Below are 23474 nucleotides of genomic sequence, written 5' to 3' on the forward strand. Positions count from 1 at the left end.
ACAAAGAGTCAAGCCTGTCCATGTGTGGACAGATGCAGATACAGGTGCAGGTACCTGCTACTTCAGAGGGTGGCGGTGTGTGTGTCACATCAACATTACAATACACACTTCCACACATGTGTGTTTACTAAACCTAGAGTACCTTAAGAGAAACCTGGCCATCCATTGAACATGTCCCACTTTATGCCCAAAGCACAGAGTCCGATATTGTGGCACATCAGTTAACAACACACTGTTTGTAGATGTGCAAAGTCCAAAATGCAAGAAGCCTTACAGGACACATCAGAGCTGGATGAAAGAGACATCAGGACTGTGGGATCAAGGGACCTGTCGAGGCTATGTGACACACATTTATCAGAGTTGCAAAGAGCACATCATTCACAGATCGCCATCCTGCACCCAATGCAATTACCATAGTAATCAATAGACAGAGGCTCAGGAAGATGCATATTGACAGTGAGGTATGATTTGGCAACATCAGATGCTGTGCAGGGATACAGGATGTGGGCATGGTGTCATACTTGCATTGCAAAAGAGAATCAATACCAATCCAGATTTCAACTTTTGCTGTGAGTAGCGATACACAGGCCTTGGTCTCTGCAGCTTGAGCAGACAGACCTACACAAAACACAATATCCAACAAATCACACGCATCACAGCACAACATGTAGCCTACCGCCAATTGCCATTGGGTGTTTATGGGGCGAGCTGAGGGGCACATTGAGTCATTACCTGGCTTCAGAACAACAGTTCAACAAGGCCAGATGTAGCCAGAAATCACCGTGCAAACACAGAATGGCGATCAACCAAAACATACAACTTGCATTCACTCCTCCTACTGTCATGCAATCACATGTGACCACACATGAAAAACATCTTCTGGCAAGATTTGCCTGGGGATGGCTGTCATGACACCTCACCTACTCATGTGCATCCAACACAATTTAGGTCATGAAACACTCACTACACACTCACCACATTGTTTCAGGACTTAAAACCTGTCACATGACATAGTTACACACCCATTGGCTCAACCATTAATGCACACTGTCAGCACCTACAGTGATTTGAGGACACAATCTGACAAACTGGGCCTAAGGCTAGGCTACCTAAGGCTAAGATAAGTAGAGGGTCGGGGAAAAGTGTGCACATGGTGCACTTACTGCTCCTCTGGGGCACCATAGAGCATCCATACAGGGGTACAACCTCCTCCACAAGTTTCTCTAGCTCTTCTAGTGAGGAGGCAGGGGCCCTGTCACCCATTGGACGAGCAGAGCAGCTCAGGTAGAAGAGGTATTGCTGGCAGAAGTGTCAGGAGTCAAGTGAGGGATTCAGCAGAAGATGGCAGTCACATCCGCCACAAATGTGACCGTCACCGCTGGCAGACACTGTCATTGATCCAAGACCACACCGGGAAGCAATCTTATCCTATGGCAAAATCCTCCATGGTAGCATCCGCTTACTGCCATAACGACTTCCACCGGCGGTCAAGAGCAGTTCCTAATGTCTAGTGGAGAAGGTCAGGCAGTCGCCATTTTAGAGGCATACAATGTAATTTAACACTGTTTTAGATGTGGCACAAGTTAAAAAGTGTTGTCCTGGCGAATCTTGAGTGCTGGCCCTGTCCAGTCATGTAGGTCAATCGTTTTAGTGAACATATTGGCATGTGGTCCAGCACATATGACAACATAATTAGGTGGCACAGCCACCACCCTCTCCCATCCGGACATTCCAGGATTTGGGCCATTGAATCACAGTCAGACATGTTGTCCCTGCCCAGATGGAGGTGAATGCATATGTTGATAAGCAAGGGGGTAATGTGTTACAAATGTGTAATTGTTAGCCTTGATGAGTGTTGTATATCATGTTTTCAGGGACTCACATGACATTTCACAGTTCGTATATGACATTTATTATGTAAATGGCATAGGACACAATGATAGATGGCCATATCTTCCTTTTGTCCCACATAGTTACTCTGGGAGGAGAAGGATCAGACAACCTCCTGTATACCGTCAACTAGCAGACTTGCAGACCATAGAGGACAGGCATGTAATTCTGATATACCGCCCATATAGGCAGACAATCGTGGAACTTTGTCGTCAGTTGGCGCCGGATCTGATGCCAGACCTCCGTCATCCAAATAGCATACTACTGATTGCGCAAGTCATGTCAGTATTTTCACTTCCTGACCACAGGGTCCTTCCTAAATACACTGGTTCTAAGTACTGGGGTGTCCTAACCTATGTTCAGTCTGTTCTTGAAGGATGTTCTCTCAGCAATGTTGAAACACTTGGACAGCTACATCTGGTTTCCTCAACTTGAGGATTTTTCCCATGTGAAGGCAGAGTTCTATGATTTGGTACACATCCCACATGTTGTGGGAGCCATTGATGGTGCCCACGTCGCCTTGGTTCCACTGAATGGCAATGAACAGGTTTATCGGAACAGGAAGAACTTCCATTTCATGAATGTCCAAGTATTCTTTTGGGTAGACCTATACATTTCACTAGTCTGTGCCCGGTACCCGGGTTCAGTCCATGATGTCATCATCATGTGGAACAGTGCTATTTCACAGCTGATGACATGACTGTACCCAGTGAGGGCCTAGATGGTTGGTAAGTAACATATGTCATGTGTGTTTGTATGCTATGTCTGCTGCTAGTGAGATGATTCTTTGGGCTCATGGTTGCACACATGTCGCATTCCCTTACAGGGGGCTCTGCATACCCACACTGTCCCTGGTTGTTGACGCCAGTGAAGAACCAAACTACACCAGGTAAAGTCCACTTCAAGGGTGCCCATGGAAGGGCACAGCATGTTGTGTAGTGAACCCTTGAGCTCCTGAAGGCAAGATTCTGGGCCATTGACAAGGCAGGTGGGTCCCTCCTCTACTCACCCACAAAAGTGTGTAAGATCATTGTGGCCTGCTGCACACTCCACAACCTAGTCCTGAGGAGAAACGTCCCATACATCCCTGATGAGGGGGAGCTAGCAGCGCAGCCGGATGAGCTTCCTGAAATGTGCCATGAGGATGACAGTGGTGAGGATGAAGGTGGAGACATGTGAGTAGATCTCATCAATCAGTACCTCATTTGAGTGTAAGTATGTGATGTTCTGTGATTACTGTGACTGCATGGGATACTGTATGGGTCAGGATTTGTTGAGAAGGGTACCTCTGTCACCATGAGACATGGCGTCTCATGTTATTCATCATACTGCCAAGGTTTGCTGGGTACATCAGGCTTGAAGATGTGACTCTCTTTAGGATCTCCTTTGTTTCGGGCAGTCACATTACACAGTCAATGAAAAACTGAAGTTTAAAACAAGGTTTGTGACTTATGTATGCCTTTACCTGCCTAAACTCCTTGTATGTCACTTATTCCTTTCTAGGTCTCTTTACCATGCCATCCTCATGTAGGCATTTCAGGGTCATGTCGTTGGCAGGTGGCTTTTTCTAGTCTGCCATGTGAAGTGGACATGGATTGATCCAGAGACTGTTTGTTTCAGATTTGGGGTGTATGAGTCCTATACCCAGGCTGCCTGGACAGTGGGAGGGCAGGACTCTGAGCTACACAATAGACCTGTTTGCCATGGTGTGTTGATCTATCGGTCTCATGGATATAACATGTCATCCTGTGCAATCCATTCCTTCTACCTCCACACATTGTGTTGACACATTGTGTTGACATTGATCCTGTATGACCTGTTAGTGGCTGTCAATGTATTTCCTCATTGCAGGCCAGTGTGCCTGTGACACAAAACTGAAACAGGTTTGTGACATTCCACCAGGTGCTTGCTCATTGTTATGGGAAGGGCATGGGCTCAGACTCTATTGCACTGCCCTCTGTCTGTGCCATGGCGTATGTTAAGTTGGCAGGCCTGGTTTTGGTATGTGATAAGGATCAAACTGGAGATCTCATACTCTCTTTGCCTAATCTATTGGACATAGTCTTACAGACCCGTTCTGATGTGGTCTGGTGCACAGTAGCAATATGATATATGGCCTGACTCCAAATGGATAGGACATTCTTGGCTATGACTGTGCAGACATTCTTAACACTTTATATGCAATACAATACAATAAAACGTTTGATGTAATCAGAGACCTGTGACATTTTGTTGCTAGTCATCCTCAGCATGACACTACCTGAGACACCTCCCTCCATCCATTGTCTTCTAATGTCTTAAGCATGTACATTACCTGTGATTAGCATTGAACAATCAAGCCATGTGAATAAGAGAGATAGTAGGCAGTGTTTAAGAGATAGGGTGTTTCTTTACATTACAACAAAAGATCAATAGTGATACTGGATAAAAAACAATAATTAAGGTGAATGAACCAGTCATGGTGGATGCAATCCAAAGAGTAGAGGATACAGCATTTGTGGTCCAGAGTCCAGTGTCCTACTAGCATGGAAAATGGAAAGTGGTTAAGTCAACAGAGTGAGTCTGTGGCACACAAAGGAGTGACATGAGGAAGTGGTCAGTTGCTGACAGTGGCTGGTGTCTTGCCACCGCAACTCCTGGATGCTTGGCTTGACATCTCTGCTTGCCGGGGGCTCAGTAACTACAGAGGCAGGGGTGTCTGAGGCGGATGCTTCCCCTGGCAGGTCCTCCCTTCCAGTGGTTAGCACTGATGAAGGGCCTGGTGTGGATGCACCAAAGGAATGGATGTGATGTTGTTGCCTATCCCTGCTCAGGGACACAACACCCCCCAACCTCCCACCCACCTCTGCTGTCGGACGATTGACTTACCTGGTCCGGGGAGGAGGTTGTCCGGCAGGGAACGGGAATGGGGGATTCCACCGCCGGCAGCGCCCTGCCATCAGGATGCTGCCAACCGTATTATTGCTCATAATACAGCTAGCGGAGGCCTTTTGGAGGGGCAGGACCAGTGGTGGTACCACCCTATCGCCTCTGCCCGCCAGCATGACTACTGCTGGATTTACGCCCAAACTGTGGCAGAAATCCAGCAGTACTCATAATATGGTGGGCGGAAGACCGCCAGCACTAGTAGTCTTCTGGTACCCGTGGCTTTGGCATTCTTGCAAAAAGACCACCAAAGTCATAAAGAGGGCCTATATGTTGTGTTCATTAATATTGTGTTGTGTGATGTGTTTTTGGGGTCCTAGATCCTCCTAGTGTTGGATACACATAACTAGGCAAGGAGACATTCCAATGATATTTCTTTTTTTATGATGGTTGTAGATGTTAGACACCATGTATGTGCATGACAGCATGAGCTGTGTATGCATTTTGTCAGCGTCATTTGAGGATCTTGTAAGCAATGTGTATAGTGCCACAGAACTTTCAACCCACATCTAGCCTTGCAATACTGTTGCGGCAAGTCATAATATGACTCTCTCTGCCCTTCAAGTTGACACACAGACCACAAGCCACATTGATGATTCCCACATGATGTCATGTCATGCATGAAAGTGAAGGAAATGTGAGTGTCATGTGGGTCCTGTATGCTCAGCATGCAGAGACCAAGGCCTGTCAAATGTATCCCCATTATGGGACATAGTCCAGGCTAGGTGTAAGTCACTGTGGCTATGCAACTGTGGCACTGTGCCCACTCCCTCTACACCAGTAGATCTGGTCATGTGGCCAATATGATGCTATAGTAGCACAACTTGCCCTGAATGCCTCAATCCACTGATTAGATTAGGAATGGGTACAAGGTACATCCCTGAACTAGTCCATTTGTGCATTTGGCATCATTGTGAATGTGTGTCTTTGACTTATGACAGTTCCCTTACTCCCACAGCTCTGTTGACACATTCACAGAAGTCACAATTGTCCTGTACAGCCGTGTTGCACAAATGACAGAACTTCTGTGCAGACAGTGTGTACATTCCTGGGAGGCCATGCCATGTGACTCAGTAGCTTGGGCAAATAGCAGGAATTGTAGAACACATGCCTTTGTATATTGGATGCCATCTCTGTAGTTTAGACACATATGTCAAAAGGAGTGTTCTGTGGTACAGGTACATACAGCATAACCCCCACCTCAAAAGTGGAATGAGTCTGCATTTGGTAGGTTACATGTCCACATGCACACAGGGAAGACACTTTCTGTGCCCACCATGCCAGGCCCTACATTCTCATTCAAGTGTAAGGTTGAAGTCTGTACTATTTAAGTTGCCTTTAGAGACTGTAAGCATTAAGTCACTCTGACAGACTGTGAATGTGTTGGTCCAGTCTGGCCTAAGGAGTTTACCCTTTAGAAGCCACATATTTGTGTAGTTTTTCAAGTGGCTCACATCTCATTACATGTTGCTGGAGCCTGGGCTTCTTGATGTGAGTAGGCTTGCTAAGTCATTGTAGGCCATGAGCAGGGTAGTTGGTCCATCTGCAGATGGATACAAAGGTCTGTAGTCATCCCTGTAATTTATTGGTATGTGTGTTTTACATTTGTGGTATGTTGACAAATTGACGATTTTTGCTTGGTGTTTCTAACATGTGTGTGACATAACTATTTGTGCAAAAAACGTGTGATTGTAATTGCTTGATTTATCTCTTCCATCCATACAGGTAAACACCCATCAGAAGAAAGAAATATGGAGATCCATCACCCGGGACGAGCAGACCCTGGGTGTCCACAGCTGGCATAGTGCCCACTGTTGGAAGAGGTGGGGGGACCTGAGAGGCTGGGCCCAGAAGATGGCAGAGGTCTGGCTGGGGTTGTCCTCCCAACATGGGTGGGGTGCACATCATAACATAATCCCCGAATGGCCCCCATTCTGGCAGTGGCATACCTGGACCTTGGTGGGCATTTGACAGGAGCACAACAGCCACAAGGGTGTGAGTTCAGGGCATATTCCTACATGTCACATAGCCAATTTAATGTAGAGTTTCTGAAATATCCCGCTGATGATTAAGGATGAGCCATGTGTGACACAGTAGATAAGTAACTCTTTGTGTAGCTAGGTAATACGGTTCCTTGCCTATTGGCCCAGGGACCTAGGATACAACTATGTACACTCCACAAACAATTTGCTCTCCAAGGACAACACATGTCTGTGTACATTGATCAATCAAGTAATGTTTGTTGTTGTTTAGGGTGTAAATTCTAATCTACAGACCACTACTCCACAGTGTTACAGCCCAAAGAAAAAGAAGTAGTGGATCACTGTCCTCAGCCACGTGTCTGCACAAGTGAGGTAGTTGGCATCTGCCCCCCCAGAGGCCACTTGTCTTCAGTGTGTGACGAGTGCTGGTGCCACACTACTGTCTTTCATGTGAAGATGGCCATCATACATGTGACAGAAATACATTGTTCTCTGGGTCAGCTAGAGACCTTTTCCTTGGTAAGTGGGGGATGTCCATTGACATGATTTATGTGCTATCACTGTTGCCAACATTCCTTGTGCCTACATGTAGCATGTGTCCCTTACTCGTTTGACAAAATGTGTACACTGCCTTTTCATGCGTGGTCTACCTGTGTTCATAATTTCTGTATTCCCTCACATATATGTGCATACCAACCTGTGTTTGGAATAGGACATTTGCAATGGGGCTACATTTCATGTGGAGCCACAGACAGGAGTTTATCACCATTGATTGAGGGCTCACACATTTACACCCTTGTCCAAATAGGGACTACAATCCTGCTCAGGGTAAGTCACACACAATCCAAATTATCCTGTGCCCACCCTCTGGTAGCTTGGCACTGAGCAGACAGGCTTGACTTAGAAGGCAATGTGTAAAGTATCTGTGCAATAAATCATGCATATAACACAGTGAAAACATCACAAAAATACACCACACAGTTTTAGAAAAACATAAGATATTTATCTGAGTACATTAAGGTAAAAAAGATCAAGATTTGAAAATCACAAGTTGAAATATCACTTTTGAAATGGAAAGAAGAGTCTTAAGTCTTTGAAAATCAACAAATGTCTCTGGTGTGCACAAAGTACCTGGTATGCGTCAAAATTACACACACGGAGACTGCAGAGGAGGAGATGCGTGGAAAAAGGAAGGTGTGCATTGGATTTTTGGATGCGCACAGACGATGCATCAGTTTTTCCCACACTGCAAGGGCTTTGCGTCTATTTCTGGCACGCAGCATTGGATCCTCACTATGACGCGGGGTGTTTTGATGCACAGAACAATGTGTGGAAATCCTGGGCATGCTGGACGAAGTCGCAGGTGCTATGTTGATCCGGTGGGCGATGCGTCAGAGTTTCCCGACGCACAGCAGGTGCTGCATCAATTCCTCACGCAGGAAGATGGGCTGTGTCATTCCAGCTCGACGATCCGTCAATCAGGTGGGCTGTGCTTCAAAGTTCTCATAGCAACACTGGTGCTTCGTCGATCTCTACTCAGGGAGCCAGGCAGTGTCGTTCCACTTCGATGATGGGGTCATTCTTTCATCGCTAGGCAGGCTGTGCATCGATTCTGGCAGGCTGTGCATCAATTTTCGCCATTCCTTTTGAAGAGAAGAAGTCCTTTTGGCCCTGAGACTTAAGGAAACAGGAGGCAAGCTCAATCCAAGCCCCTGGAGAGCACCTCTCAGCAGAGCCAGAGGCCAGCAAGGCAGCAGGGCAACAGCAAAGCAGTCCAGGTGAGTCCTTTGGGCAGCCAGGCACCTCCTCTTGGCAGGTTGCATGATCTGGTTCAGAATGCTTGTCCAGGAACTGTCTGAATTGGTAGGGTCAGGGACCCTGTTTATATACCCAAAAGTGTCTTTGAAGTGGGAGAGACTTCAAAGAGTGGTTTTGAAGTGCACAAGGTCCCCTTTCAGTCCAGGTCTGTCTGCCAGGGTCCCAGTAGGGGTTGTGGCAGTCCTTTGTGTGAGGGTAGGCCACTAGCCTTAGAAATGTAAGTGTCAAACCCCTCCACCCTTCCAGCCTAGGAAAACCCATTCAGTGTGTAGATGTGTGCAAGTGTGACTGTGCATCCTGTGTGTGTGGTTGTCTGAGTGAAATGCACAAGGGAGCTGTCAACCAGCCCTGCCCAGACGTGGATTGGAGACAGGCTGTAAGGCACAGATGGATTATAAGTGCAGAGAAATGCTCACTTTCTAAAAGTGGCATTTCTAAAATAGTAATATAAAATCCAACCTCACCAGTCAGCAGGATTTTGTATTTCCATTCTACCCCTTTCTGATCAGAATCTACCACTCAGACAGTATATGATGGCAGCCCTAATATTAGCCTATGAAAGGAGCAGGCCTCACAACAGTGGAAAATGAATGTAGGAGTTTTCCACTACCAGGACATATAAAACACACAGGCATATGTCCTGCCTTTTACTTACACAGCACCCTGTGGCCTACCATAGGGGTGACTTATATGTAGCAAAAGGGGAATTTAAGGCTTGGCAAGGACTTTTAAATGTTAAGTCAAAATGGCAGTGAAACTGCACACACAGATCTTTCAATGGCAGGCCTGAGACATGGTTAAGGGGCTTCTTATGTGGGTGACACAACCAGTGCTGCAGGCCCACTAATAGCATTTAATCTGAAGGCCTTGGGCACATGTAGTGCACTTTATTAGAGACTTACAGTATATCAAATATACCAATTGGGTATGAACCAATGCTACCATATTTTAAGGGAGAGAGTCTATGCACTTTAGCACTAGTTACCAGTGGTAAAGTGTGCACAGGCCTAAAACCAGCAAAAATAGTGCCGGAAAAAGTGGAGGGAGGCAGGCAAAAAGTTGGGAATGACCACCCTAAGGCTGTCAGGTCTAACACTCACCCATCATAACATGTAATTAAGCTTATACAACTGCAGTAACAATGAGAGACATGATGGGTATGACTAGAGTTTGTACCCACAATATAAATGTCCATGTCATTGATGAGGCATCATGTGGAAAGGTGCACTACACCTATGTCATAGGGGAAGTTTGTAACCTGACTGTTGGCTTGCATCATGGAGTGACTTGCAGTTATGTTGGAATCATATGTGCTTGGGCACAACAATTCATCTACAGACATCTGTGTTTGCAGGACCAAAATGGATAACGAGATGTAGCGTTCCATTAGCAAAACATGTTGAGGGCCTTCTACAAGTATTTGCAAATCTTTGGGCCTCTCTAACATACAAAGGACTTATGGCTTCTACTGAATCAATCAGATTATGTCATTGTAAGGGGTGCTAGACATCAGTGGTAATTTCCCTGGGGCTTGCTGATTCATTGTGTTGTGGATTTTAGAGACATATCTCCCTGATATTTTGCACATTTTGGGGGTCATTTTGACCCTGGCGGTCATGGACCGCCAGGGCCAACGACCGCGGAAGCACCGCCAACAGGCTGGCGGTGCTTCTGGGGCCATTCTGACCGCGGTGGTAAAGCCGCGGTCAGAAAAGGGAAACCGGCGGTTTCCCGCCGGTTTCCCACTGGTTTCCCGCTGCCCCAGGGAATCCTCCACGGCGGCGCTGCAAGCAGTGCCGCCATGGGGATTCCGACCCCCTTCCCGCCATCCTGTTTCTGGCGGTTTTCACCGCCAGAAACAGGATGGCGGGAACGGGTGTCGTGGGGCACCTAGGGGCCCCTGCAGTGCCCATGCCACTGGCATGGGCACTGCAGGGGCCCCCTAACAGGGCCCCATTAAGATTTTCAGTGTCGCACACCAGCAACTCCGCCGGCTCCATTCGGAGCCGGCTTCCTCATTGCTGGGGCTTTCCCGCTGGGCGGGCGGGCGGCCTTTTGGCGGTCGCCCGCCAGCCCAGCGGGAAAGTCAGAATGACCGCCGCGGTCTTTTGACCGCGGTACGGTCTTCTGGCGGTTCCCGCCAGGCGGGCGGCTTCCGCCGCCTGCGGGGGTCAGAATGACCCCCTTTGTCTCCATTGTACATTTCCATGCCACATGTGTAGCATATCTGAGCAATATTAGTACTTCCTCCATGACTCTATTAGGACAAATTTTACATTGTGAAGTGTGCATTGCTGATATGTTTCCAGTGTGACATGTGTACTTCCATGTTACCTTCTCTGGGCTACTGCACTGTTGTCAGCAACATGGCAGGTTTTAGGACCATCATTTCTCAATGTTGTGTTATTGTGTATGTGACAAATAGATGTCAGCATGTTCTTGTATGGCATCTGTGGGACTGAACTTGCATTGGCCTACTATTGTATGAAAACAGGTAATCGAGGTGTGCTCTCTGAGGCAAAGCATTAAAGGTGATGTGGTCTCCTACTTGTTCAATGGTTATTGTGATTGTAGAACTTCAGCCATGCAAATTTAATTGTCTGAGATCCTGATTTTCCTGTGGACAAGTGTTGACATCTCAGATGGCATGCATGCATATGGTATGGTACATGTAAAGTCACTTTAATGTATTTTGTTGCTGGGGCCTACTTTACGTGATGGTAATGTTTACTATTCAAAGCTGTTGTTCAACAGTGATCAGGAACAAGTGGTGACCTTTTTTCGCTTTGTATTGTCAGCAGCATCCCAGGCAAATGAAGGACACAGGGTGCAACCAAGTGGGGAAGCATCTGGCCACAGTTTCTCTAGTCATGAGACCACCGACACGTAGGGATGTAGAGACCCAGTGGCCCTGCGGGTGAGGGAAGTGCCATGGAGAAGTGGAGGAAACCAAATCTACATCCTCATTATCTGATTCTACCTCAAGTGGCCACTCCCTAGTGGACGTGGACTCATCAGGACCTACTCCTGTACCACCCTTGTCTGCCACCCCCAGTTCTATTGCCATTCTCCCTGTTGCTCCCCACCAAGTTAGCCATGCCCGCTCACCCAAGAGGGTGGGCATCTCCTTTGCTCCAAGAACCTCTGCCCCAGCTCTTGTTACCCCTGCTGCACTGAGTGAGGACGCTATTGACCTCCTGAGGAGCATCTCTGTGGGTCAGACTGCCATTGTTAAAGCCATCCAGGGGTTGGCCAGCCAACTTCAGCAGACCAATGCTTTCCTGGAAGGCATTCGTACTGCCATGTTTGGCCCACAGAGATCTTTTCAGGCTTCAGCCTTCTCAATGATGACAACCAGTCATCCCCCATTTCTCCCAATCCAAATCCCCTATTCCTCTATCTATCCCAAACACACACACAGATCTGCACGCACTCAGCTCAACTCACACAAGTAGCACACATCGACACAAACACCACAAGACACACCGGCATCAAGGCACTCATCATATACCCATAAGCATGACATCAGCCACTACTTCACCGGACACCCCCACCAATCCACACACCATGCCAGGGATACCCAAAGATACCACTACAAGAGCCAGTGACACATCCACACACCTCTCATACCTGCAGACACTAGCACAACACACATAGACACAGCCACCATATCCAGCAGACCTGCAGATACCACCCCAACGAACACACAAACATCCACAATTTTCTGCATACCCACTAACACCGCCCAAACAGACACACTCTCATCCACTACTCTATCACCCAGCACCTCTTCGTCCCAGCCCCAAGACATGCAAACACCAATACTCGCACACACAACAGACACCACTCAAAGTATACCTCACACACCAAAGACATCTACACCCACACACCAGACAACCACTCCCTCAACCTCCAAATCCCGAACGCCTTCTGTAGATCATCCATGGGTTTCCAATGAGAGTTTTCTCTTTGAGTTTTCCCTTTCGCCTGTTACGTCCACCCCCTCCCAACCCCAAAAGGCCCCCACCTATATCCCAACCCATCCCTTCCACATCAAAGTTCTCCCTGTCACACCTGCCCCCTGCAATCACTCATACCTCTCCCCTAAGAAGAATCCCATCCCTCCAAAGAAGACCCCCTCCTAAACCTAAATCCATCCATCCCAAATCCAACCCCCTAAGGATGATCTCTGAGGTGCCTGCTTGCCTACTTGATTTTCCTTCCTGAGGAGGTTCCCTGGCAGTGATTGGAGTCATGTGTGGGCACAATCATTTGTAAGGACATTAATTGGACTGATCAATGACCTTTGTTTTGAATATTGTCCAGTGAATAAACCCAAGTAATTGTTTTTTGGGTACACATTTGTCCTGCAATTCCTTTCGTATTTTTATTTTGTTCCTGAGCAACTTGTGTTGAATGCCTACGGTTGTGTGTGTTTCACTCTGATCGCTGATCCATTTGCTGTTGTTATGAAATTCTGACTTCTTGGTCAGTGCTGGTGTCACCCAGGACAAGGGTAGATGTTCACTCTATGGGTATGTGTTTGTTAATGCAATTGTGGTGTCATTGCATTGTGTTCTGTTTGGTTTAGTAAGTATTTCATCTTGTCCTGTATAATGTCAGCATGTATGGTTTTAGGCTTGTCCCCCTGATAGGGACTGTACATTTGTCTCATGTGTAGAAGCTTGAGTTTTGTTTCTCCAGACATGGAGGGTGTTCAATTGTGCTAACTTCCTTTGCATTTAACAGTGCATGTGTCCATTTTGATGTGTGTAACTTGCAGCTATTTAATCTAGATGTATGTCCCATGCTGTTTAAGTTGTATGTGCTTTCTTGATTTGCACTTCCACATTCTGCAGATAGGCATGTCACTTCGCTCTACTCATGTTTTCCCTGAAATATGTCAAGGGCCAGTTCCTGTGCAAATGTTGTTTCAGGGACGTGTGAAAAGTGAAATGTTGTCCCGCTGCAGCATCCTTCCCTGAATGCTCCTGCTGCCACCATCCTTATCATGTGAGTATTGCTTATCATAGTGAACTTTGAAGATTTGTCTCTCAAACTATTGCTCATTCCATTGTCCTTCCATTGTGTTACAATGTGGGTAATGTGCATATCCAATGTAGGGCTGTTTCATGGGAGGGATGTTTGTGTTCTATGACACAGCCATACATATGTGTGTTCAATCTGACGACAGGCCATGTCATTTGAGCAATGTAAGGGTGTCAGTTAAATTATGTGTGATGCGGTTGTGTTGTTGCTGTTGTTTGACACAATGTTGTTGTTCCCGTGTCTGAGATGGTCAAACTGGTTTTTGTGTAGTGTTGTGCTGCAGTGTCAGTGAGCTGCACAAAGGGTCGTTTAATGGCCTTGAATGTTTCACTCCAACTGTGGACACAATACTGTGAGCCCGATATAATAAGGACAATGGTGTGATGACCTGTTTTTGAGCTGAATGACACAAGTAGGTGTGTATACTTACCATTAGTTGTGCCCACAACAGTGTGGATTTTGTGCACCTTCAATAAGCAGTGACAGGACTTGTGTGTTGGGCTCCATGGCAGCATAGGATGTGTAACGCTGCCTTCAGGTGAGTTCCTTCCTTTATGCTCTCCGTTTCTGCCTGCTGGGACATGGTGGTTGGACCGCCACGGTCACATTGGGGGTATGCAACATCATAATGTGTCTGATGGTAACACATGCTCTGCCGGCCTGTTTGTCCTGCCTCGTCACTGCGACAGTCTGCGCTGCCTGGCACAAGCCAGCGGGACAATGGCAGTCTTTGCTCTAAATGCCCACCAGCATTGTAATAAAGTGGTCCGGCTGCCAAGCTGACGGCTGTCAGACTGCAGCCACTACCATGGCAGTGCACAGACTGCCAAACTCATAATCAGGCCCTTAATATTGTTTTTCAAACTCACTATTACGGTATTAGATATCGATTTGACTGCACATGATTTTCGATTGTGCAGGTGATATAAGTGATAGTAATATACATTTTTATATTACAATTATCAATCATTACATTGAATTTAATTAGAGCTGCTGAATGTTATTATATAATATTGAAAGTAGCTCTCTTTAGCAAACTATGGACAGTAACTCAGAGTGTTGCTCATAGCCTTCATGTCAAATCGGATTTTATATCATGTAAGAAAAATATATTGAGTTTCATTCCAGAAAAGAGAGCTGAAAATACAGAAAGTGTCAACCAGTATATCATTTACAAATGAGATGCCAAAAACAATAGCTACGCGTTTTCTTTTGTCTTCAGATATCAACGCTTCTGCAGAGCACATATCAATGCATCTGCTGCACAGTTCCAGCGCATCTGTGTAAGCAGTGTTTGTTATATCCAGTGTCTCTGCATTTCTATCATCACATTCCCATTTCTGGGGGGGACCAACACCCAATCTCCTCGACATTATCTATGTATCCTCCACCTGCTCTTTGAACCTTTTTTCTTGGGTATTTACGCACTGCAAATGTGTAATTGACGATTGTGCAAAGGGTTTCTTTTATACTTTTCTCTGAAGAAGTGTTTGGTTTTGCAGCAGAAATTGCTTGTGATGACAGTAAGCTTTGTATTGCATTAAAAGTGGCATGTAGTGCTCTATTGACACAAGTCCACCAACTTGTATTGCAGCTGTACTATGGTCTGTGTGGCTGGTTCAGGTAAGTTGTTAATGGCGTCATAGAATGCATCAGTAACCAAATAAACCAAGCATTACTCCCTTCTCCCCAAACAGGTTTCCCCACAACTTTAACTGAACCTCCCCTAGTGGTGTAAACCACAGTGTGGGTATAGTATCAAAATCAAAGTGCCAATAGTTCCATTATGCAGTAAAGTGACAGCGTGTTGCAGGAACATTTTTGAACTGAAATATGGGCCTCTTGAACACACTGGAGTGCCAGCCCAACCAATCCATTGCTGCACTGGTACACTGTAATGGATATTGTAGGCACTGTATTCTCCATATGGCCTCATGGCATGGTCATCCACTCATCTACGCTCTCTATCCACGTAGTGCCTTAAATATTACAAACACCAGGAGGAGATGAACTTAATAATTTCGTTTTGCAGAGGCATGTATCTGTTGTAATGTTGATTGCCATAGATTTAGATATCTTGGCACCACTATACAAGTTAAAATTCACATCCTTCGGTCGCAGGTAATCTTACCCTTTTCCATTACTTGTTTGACATGGTAATGACAATTTGCTGGCAACCCTTGCACACAACTTCCTTGTTGATTATCTCAGTTCTGGAGACTACTTAGATTTACGCCTTGGTGAGTCAGATGTCACAAAATATTGCTGTTCTGTCATGTCACTTGAGGTCCGTGGTGCTGTTCAGTATTCATTATTCACATATGTCTTTGATTGTTTTCCTCACTTGTGTTAGAAATGGGGTTCCTGGTTGGCTAGGGTAGGTACATCAGCCAGGCATGGACTGCCACACTAGTCAGGGCAAGGGAGTTACACACCCAAGATAACTCCTGCTCACCCCCTTGGTAGCTTGGCACGAGCAGTCAGGCTTATCCCAGAGGCAATGCGTAAAGCGTTAGCACAACACGTGCAACACAAGTCACTCAGTATTTACACCAAAAAGGACACTCCACAACAAGTTATGTAAAAATAAACTGTATTGCACAAAACATAGTTAGACCAAAAGGACACGTATCTAGAATACTCTGCCATGCAAGCAGTTATCAGATTATCACGCCAGTTACTAGAACTATGCAGAAATAAGCAGTTCTTAGGTAAGTACATAGGTTACTATCTTATTACTGAATTACCAAGGCACACCAGAATAGTCCATAGTGTCCATATCGTAGTGGAGTATATCAATCAAAGTTCTGAACATGTACCTGTGGTTAGTTGGAATTTTTTATCCAAGGCACGATGAATCCAAAGAACAACTGCCGACACGTGTTTGGTCATCAAGGCTTTCTCAAGGCTGCAAGATGACGATGCAAAAAGAGTTCAAATGAGTTAGAATGACGGTAACAGGGAATCATGATTGTTGTTGAGCTTCCACCACACCACTTGTAAAGTTTCCAATTGTGTGATGAACTTGCAAAAAAAGAGAGTGAAGGGGGATGTACAAGACTCCCTCGAAGGTGTTGGTTTATAATAAAAGGAGAAGAAACCATTTGTTGTTGTGTCATGCTTGTGCATGGTAACGCTGAAAAAGAGATTATAAAAATCCCTGTACATGCAAGATAAATTTATGGTGTCTCAAATCTGTAGGGCAATGATACCTGTTTATCACTGAAAAGAGAGAAAAAGTGATGTTAGTCATAAGCACACCACACCAGTCCCGAATAATGTTGCAACGAGAAATCACAGATTATTAAGTACATATAGACATTTTTAACTGGTTTTAGAAATCAACCCTTAAAACTACTTTGGTAGTTTCCGTCCTTCTCCATGTCACATTGTGTATGATATTTTCCATGTCCTTACTGCTCTATAATCACACATGGGACAATGTTGTGTCCTTTTCTATGTTACCTACAATTTTCCATGCATATGCATGTTTACGTTACCATTTTCTACCTTCTTTGTCACATAGTTAAATGTATCGTATTGAGTACTACTTACTTACTACAACGATTTATGTAACCAACCGGTCTTCACAATTTTGTATACCTAGAATGCTTCCTATAGATGTACTTTTTTGTGCTTTCAATATGCCCTTTGTAAGTGAGATACCTTTGTTTGCATTTATTTTTTGTTAATACAAATTACGAGTAACATGGGCACCTGTTTGTTAGCTGGTCCAACATATATGAGATATGTTGCTGCACATTCTCTAATTTTATAACCTATGATACATAATGATAGCCCTTTATGCTTTTGGGCACATTCCAAGTTGGTTTCTTTGCCCTCGCGAACCGACTACACAGGTCCATTCGCTAGCCTAAGTCCACGTTCTGTCACTATGGTGCATCTATATACATGTGCACAATGGCGTCTCAAGCACGATTACAACACATCTTCTCTCTTCACACGGCACCAACTTTCCGTGGTAAGTCCATCGTTTTTTTTGTCCTCATGTTTTTTACAACTTCATGACTGCTGATAATGCTTTGTTGATGAACGTGATATGTCCATGTTAACTGACTACTTTTATATCATCCTTCCCCGGGGATTTCAAAATAACGGTGTGTTCTCTTTCCCTGTTTTCAGCGTTACTGGCTACTTTCGATCATAATACTAATCACCTTTTGCCTCGCTCACTGTTCTCTTTACTCATCGCTATTTTTACCTGTGAGTCAGGCATTGTCAAACAAGCATCTCGAATGCCATATGCATGATATGCTTGTTGGGGAAGGCTTTATAGTTGGACTCATTTATGATTCAGTCATACAATGGGCACAAACTAGGGTGCTCTAAGTGGAGGCACTACTCACTTTTTCTCATGGAACATACTAAGATACTACTATTTTGTGTTTTGTACCATGCTTTTTGAATCACTGTGTCAACCTTCTAACAATACTGACATTAGAAGTGTGACTTATATTTTTGGTTATGCCTATAACTTTGGACTCACTCATGACAGACAAGATTAGTTGCACTGGGGACAGTAACATATGGTCTTTTGCTAAAGTAGGCATGGATGACTGTTTTTGCCAGACCTTACGGTTTGCGGCACCATTACTTTTGATTATATAAACCCACGGGAAATGCTAGGTGTTTTGATTATCTACAAAAAGGATGAGTTTGCTTTAGCAACCACATTCACCCTTTTCATTGTGGGTGTTTTGATTTACTGCAGGCTTGTCATGGCCATGTCTGCATGGAACACTTTAAAACCTTTCAGTATTTGGCGAGACAGCCTACCATAGAACATCACAATGATAGCATAAATGTTGCCTTATTATTTGGGGGTTGCTCTTAAGATTTTGTGGTATGTCCATTTTATATATAATACCTCTTCTGACTTTACTTTACTGGGTTTACACTAGGAGGACTGTACACTTATTATTTGGGACTGGTGTGGTTTTCTTATGACTAACATAACTTTTTCTCGCTTTTCTGAGACATACAGGTATCACGTCCCTACAGATTTGAGACAGCATAAATTTATTTTGCATGTACACTGGTTTTTTATCTTCTCTTTTTCAGCGTTACCATGCACAAGCATGACTCAACAACAAATGGTTTCTTCTCCTTTTATTATAAGCCAACACCTTTGAGGGAGTCTTGTACATCCCCCCCTCTCTTTCGTTTTTTGCAAGTTTATCACATGATTGGAAACTTTACAAGTGGTGTGGTGGAACCTTAACAACAATCATGATTCCCTGTTACCGTCATTCTATCTCATTTGAATTCTTTTTGCATATTCATCTTGAAGCCTTGAGAAAGTCTTGATGACAAAACACATGTCGGCTGTTGTTCTTTGGAGTAATCATGCCTTGGATAAATTCCAACTAATCACAGATATGTGTTCATAACTTTGATTGATATTCTCCACTACGATATGGACTCTATGGAGTATTCTGGTGTGCCTTGGTAATTAAGTAATAAACCTTCCATTGTTGATTGGACCTCGGGTCGACACAACTGTGCCCGAGGTGGTTGGGTGCCATACCAGTAGGGCACCCTATGAGTACCATCTGTGAACTTAAAACATTACTTCCCCTAGAAATTGTATACAGATATAGGAAGTGTGAACCTGAAAGCATAGCCACCTTTTTTCTTAGCTCACGTAGGTTACAAGTATTCTGCAACTCCAGCAGTAGTCAGGTCATCGGCATCACCAAAGTAATTGCACACATCATGAAAACATTATCAGCATTATCACCAAAATAATGCACATAGAATAAAACATTCCCCAAATGGGATTAGTAATATCAGGCTTTATCTGCCTGCCAGTAACAGGAATAAGCAGGCGCACTAAAAACATCTCCATTGGGCATATGTCGTAAACACCCCCATAGAAACACAAAGGGCTGGTGCACCTGCACCTCTATTTCTCAATAGGTGTTAACACAGTGATTAGCAACAAGGCTATGTCCCTCCATTAATCCCCGTATGTGGGCCACTGCACGTTTGTGTGCCTTTCAGAAGTTATTTGGTGAACCTTTCACCACGATCCTTCAGGAGCTCCTATGCTCCCAGTGTTACTAATGTGGTATTTATCAGGGAGGGAACACACCTCCTCTCATGGGGGCACCTCAAGCATGCAAACCTCTGCCAGGCAGGACTTCCGCTGGTGCTCCCATCCCACCCGGCGAGGGACACAAGACGAGCAGAGAGGCACCCCTGACTCCCACGTCAGGAAGTAATGCTCAAAAAAGTATTTTCCAGCACGGGGACAACACTCTGCTCCTACCCAAGTTCCTGTGGGTGCCACCCTCTCACTCCTGACAGGCTCGGCCTCCAGCGGCAGTCTCATGGGATGCGATGGAGGACTGCAGTACTCCTCTTCTCTGTGCGGCCCGGGTAGCGGTGATGGCTGCACCAAAACAGGTGCCTGCTTGTGCCAGAGAGGGGCCCCTCCAAGAGTACGCCTCATCTGGGCTAGGTAAATCATTGTCAGTGGCTCCTCTGAGGTTCCCCAGCTCAGGGGGGGGGCACATGCACAATGTGGCAGAGGCGCTTCCTGGTGCCTTGAACAAATGAAACAGAAGTAAAGTGTTCTCTACACACTAGGACACAACAATGAAGCGTTCTTCACAGTCATGGCGCTACTGAAGCAATCTTCTCACTCCTGATGCTACTGAAGCGATCTTAATGTGCTTTACAAGAGAAAGGACGGCACTCCAACTGTGCCCCTCAAAGGGAGCAGTGCCAAAGGGTACAGAAAGGCAGGGGTATGGGGGGGCACACCACCCAGCCCTTGGAGACAGCTGTGGGGGCACAAAGCTGAAGGGCCCAGGCAAGCAGGTCAGCACAAGGATCAAGAGAAAAGCAGTGGCAGTCCCTCTTGTGACCTACCAGGTCACAGGTCAGTCCAACAGCAAACTACAGTGGTTCCTGGCAAGTCTCTCCAGCCGCATCTAGTGTCCATCAGTGTCTCTTCCTCCGTGCTCTCTTTCACATGAGGAACAATCCTTATACTTATGCTCAGTTTGCTCTGCTTCTAGAAGTGAGGAGAAGGTTCCAACCAGTTCTAACCAGTTCCAGGAATGCCCCTTCTCCTCCACACTGGCTCCAGACATTAGTAAGGGGTAAACAAGCCTTTGGTGTCAGGGCAGGACACAGTCTATACAAATTTAAGTGTGATTCGCCTCTACTTCTCCAGGCCCAGGAAAACCACTCAGTATGAAGGGTAAACATCCTTTTTTATGACTTTTTTATTACGAAAGTCGTGGTTAACGAAAGCGTAACAACGCTTTTTTTAACCACGACTTCGTATTTTTGTGCCTTAACTACGTATGTTCTGAACAACGAACATGCGTGGTTAAGGTACAAAGAAGGGAGTTGGCGAAGGTAAGTGGTGGGTTTAGGTTTTGGGGTGGGGGTGGGAGGTCAGGGGGTTTTAGGTTTTGGGGTGGGGTTGGGGGGGTGGGGCGTTTTTGGTTTTGGGGAGTGGGTGGGGGGTTAGGGGGTTTTAGGTTTTGGGGTGGGGTTGGGGGGTGGGGCGTTTTTGGTTTTGGGGAGTGGGTGGGGGTCAGGGGGTTTTAGGTTTTGGGGTGGGGTTGGGGGGTGGGGCGTTTTTGGTTTTGGGGAGTGGGTGGGGGGTTAGGGGGTTTTAGGTTTTGGGGTGGGGTTGGGGGGGTGGGTTGAGGGATGTAGGGTGAATGATGCCTATTGCTAATGATTTTATCAGGAATGCCTTTACAGCGAAATATCGTTGTTAAGGCATTCGTGGTAAAATCATTAGTAGTAAGGACGAGGTCGGTGTTCCGACCTCGTTGTTAAGGTTAGTAGTTGTTTTTAATTCGGTGTTCCGTCATATAATCAGTATGAAGATGTACTCCTATAACACCTTCCCTGTGTGATGGCTGTCTGGAAAGTATGCACAAAGCCCAGCTGTCACTCTACCCCAGATGTAAATTGGAGTCAAGCTGCAAAAGCATTTCTACGATGGTAATAAAAAATCCACCTACACCCGTAAGTAGCATTTCTCACTACCATTCCATCCATACCAGACATGCCCACACCACCTCTCATAGATCAGAAAATACCACTTAGCCATATGAAAGGGCATTTCCAATGCAATGCTCAGTGGGAAACCAAATAGGCTGTTTGCCACTACTAAGACAGGCCACACAACAGGGAACATGTCCTACCACTTACCTACACAGCACCCTGCCCATAGGGCTAGCTAAGGCCTGCCTTAGGAGTGACTATTTATAGTAAAAGGGGAGTTCCAGACCTGGCGAGTAAATTTAGATGCGAGGTCCATGTGGCAGTAAACTGCGCACGCAGGCTTTGTGGTGGCAGGCCTGAGACAGGTTTACAAGGCTACTTCTGTGGGTGGCGCACGCTGTGCTACAGGCCCACTAGTAACATTTGATTTACAGGCCCTGGGTATAAGGGGTATCACCGTACAATGGACTTACAGGTAAATTAAATAAGCCAATCTGGTGTTAGGCAAACATACCAACTTTAGAAGGGAGAGCTCATTAGCACTGATCAGCACTGATAAAGTGCCCAGAGTCCCAAAGCCAACAAAAAGAGGTCAGAAAAATAGGAGGAGAAAGACAAAAAGTTTGGGGATGACCCTGCAAAAAGGGCCAGGTCCAACAATTTGCATCTGTTTTAGTTGTAATGTGTCTAAGCACAAAATGATTGCATATGGCTTTATGAAGTACACTCCATTTTATGCACTGATGGTAGAGCAGGTTCACAGAAGGTGCATTTTGTGTGAACAACACATGAGATTCAACCTATTCTTTGCAAATCGCTATGGTAGCAGTTTCTTATTGATGGCTGTTGGTTTAGCAGACAACCTTGTTCTGTTTTCTTACAACAGAGGCCTTAGGCAGGTGCTTTGAAAGTAGCTCAAGAAGAGTATTCTCTCTGTGGTTCGTTTTAGGTTCTCAAATGCTATGGTATGTTCATGTTGATTCAGTGTTGGAATTTTAATGGTTTACTTTTCAAAGGTTATTTCATTGACTTTCGGAAGCAGAGGAGCAGATATCCTGTAGGAGTAGATGAAGGGGGAGGTGTGGTGTCCTGCTTACAGTTGCTGGCTGCAGTTAGTAGAATCATGAAGATGCAGCTTGGTTTTCTAAGGGTGGATGTTTGTTGTGTGGTGGGAAGGTGTCTCTTCCATATCAAGGTTGTTGTTTGGTTAAAATATTTAGCTTATAATGCTGTTCTGGTGCACACAAAGCTTTAGATTAGAGGGAAGTGGGAATCATATTAGGATTAGGGTAATGTGTGCATTTCTCAATTTTTATGCTTCTGGATACACCTCTGCCCAAGCTAAGTGCAGACTCCTGATGAAAGTGAGAGGATTACATAGTGGTGATTGTAGTCTCACTAAGGCACATGCTGTTCAATTTACAAATCAGGAGGACATACAGGCCCTCATTATGACTTTGGCGGTCTTCACAGAAGACCGCCAAAGCCGCAGGCACCAGAAGACAGCCAGTGCTCGCAGTCTTCCGCCCACCATATCACGGGTACTGCTAGATTTCTGCCACACTTTGACATCCAGCAGTAATCGTGCTGGTGGGTGAAGGCGCTTGGGCGGTTCCACCACCGGCCCGCCCCACCAGTAGGACTCCACCAGCCATATTAGGGGCAATAATACCGCCTGGTGGTGTCCTGCTGGCAGGGCGCTGCTGGCAGTGGAAGTGCCCCATTACGTTCCCTGCCAGACGACCTTCTCTCCCGACCAGGTAAGGTGATCATCCAATAGCGGTGGGGGATGGGAGGGTTGGAGGTGTTGTGTGT

The sequence above is a fragment of the Pleurodeles waltl genome, chromosome 5 (genome assembly GCF_031143425.1).
Source record: "Pleurodeles waltl isolate 20211129_DDA chromosome 5, aPleWal1.hap1.20221129, whole genome shotgun sequence".
Taxonomy (NCBI): domain Eukaryota; kingdom Metazoa; phylum Chordata; class Amphibia; order Caudata; family Salamandridae; genus Pleurodeles; species Pleurodeles waltl.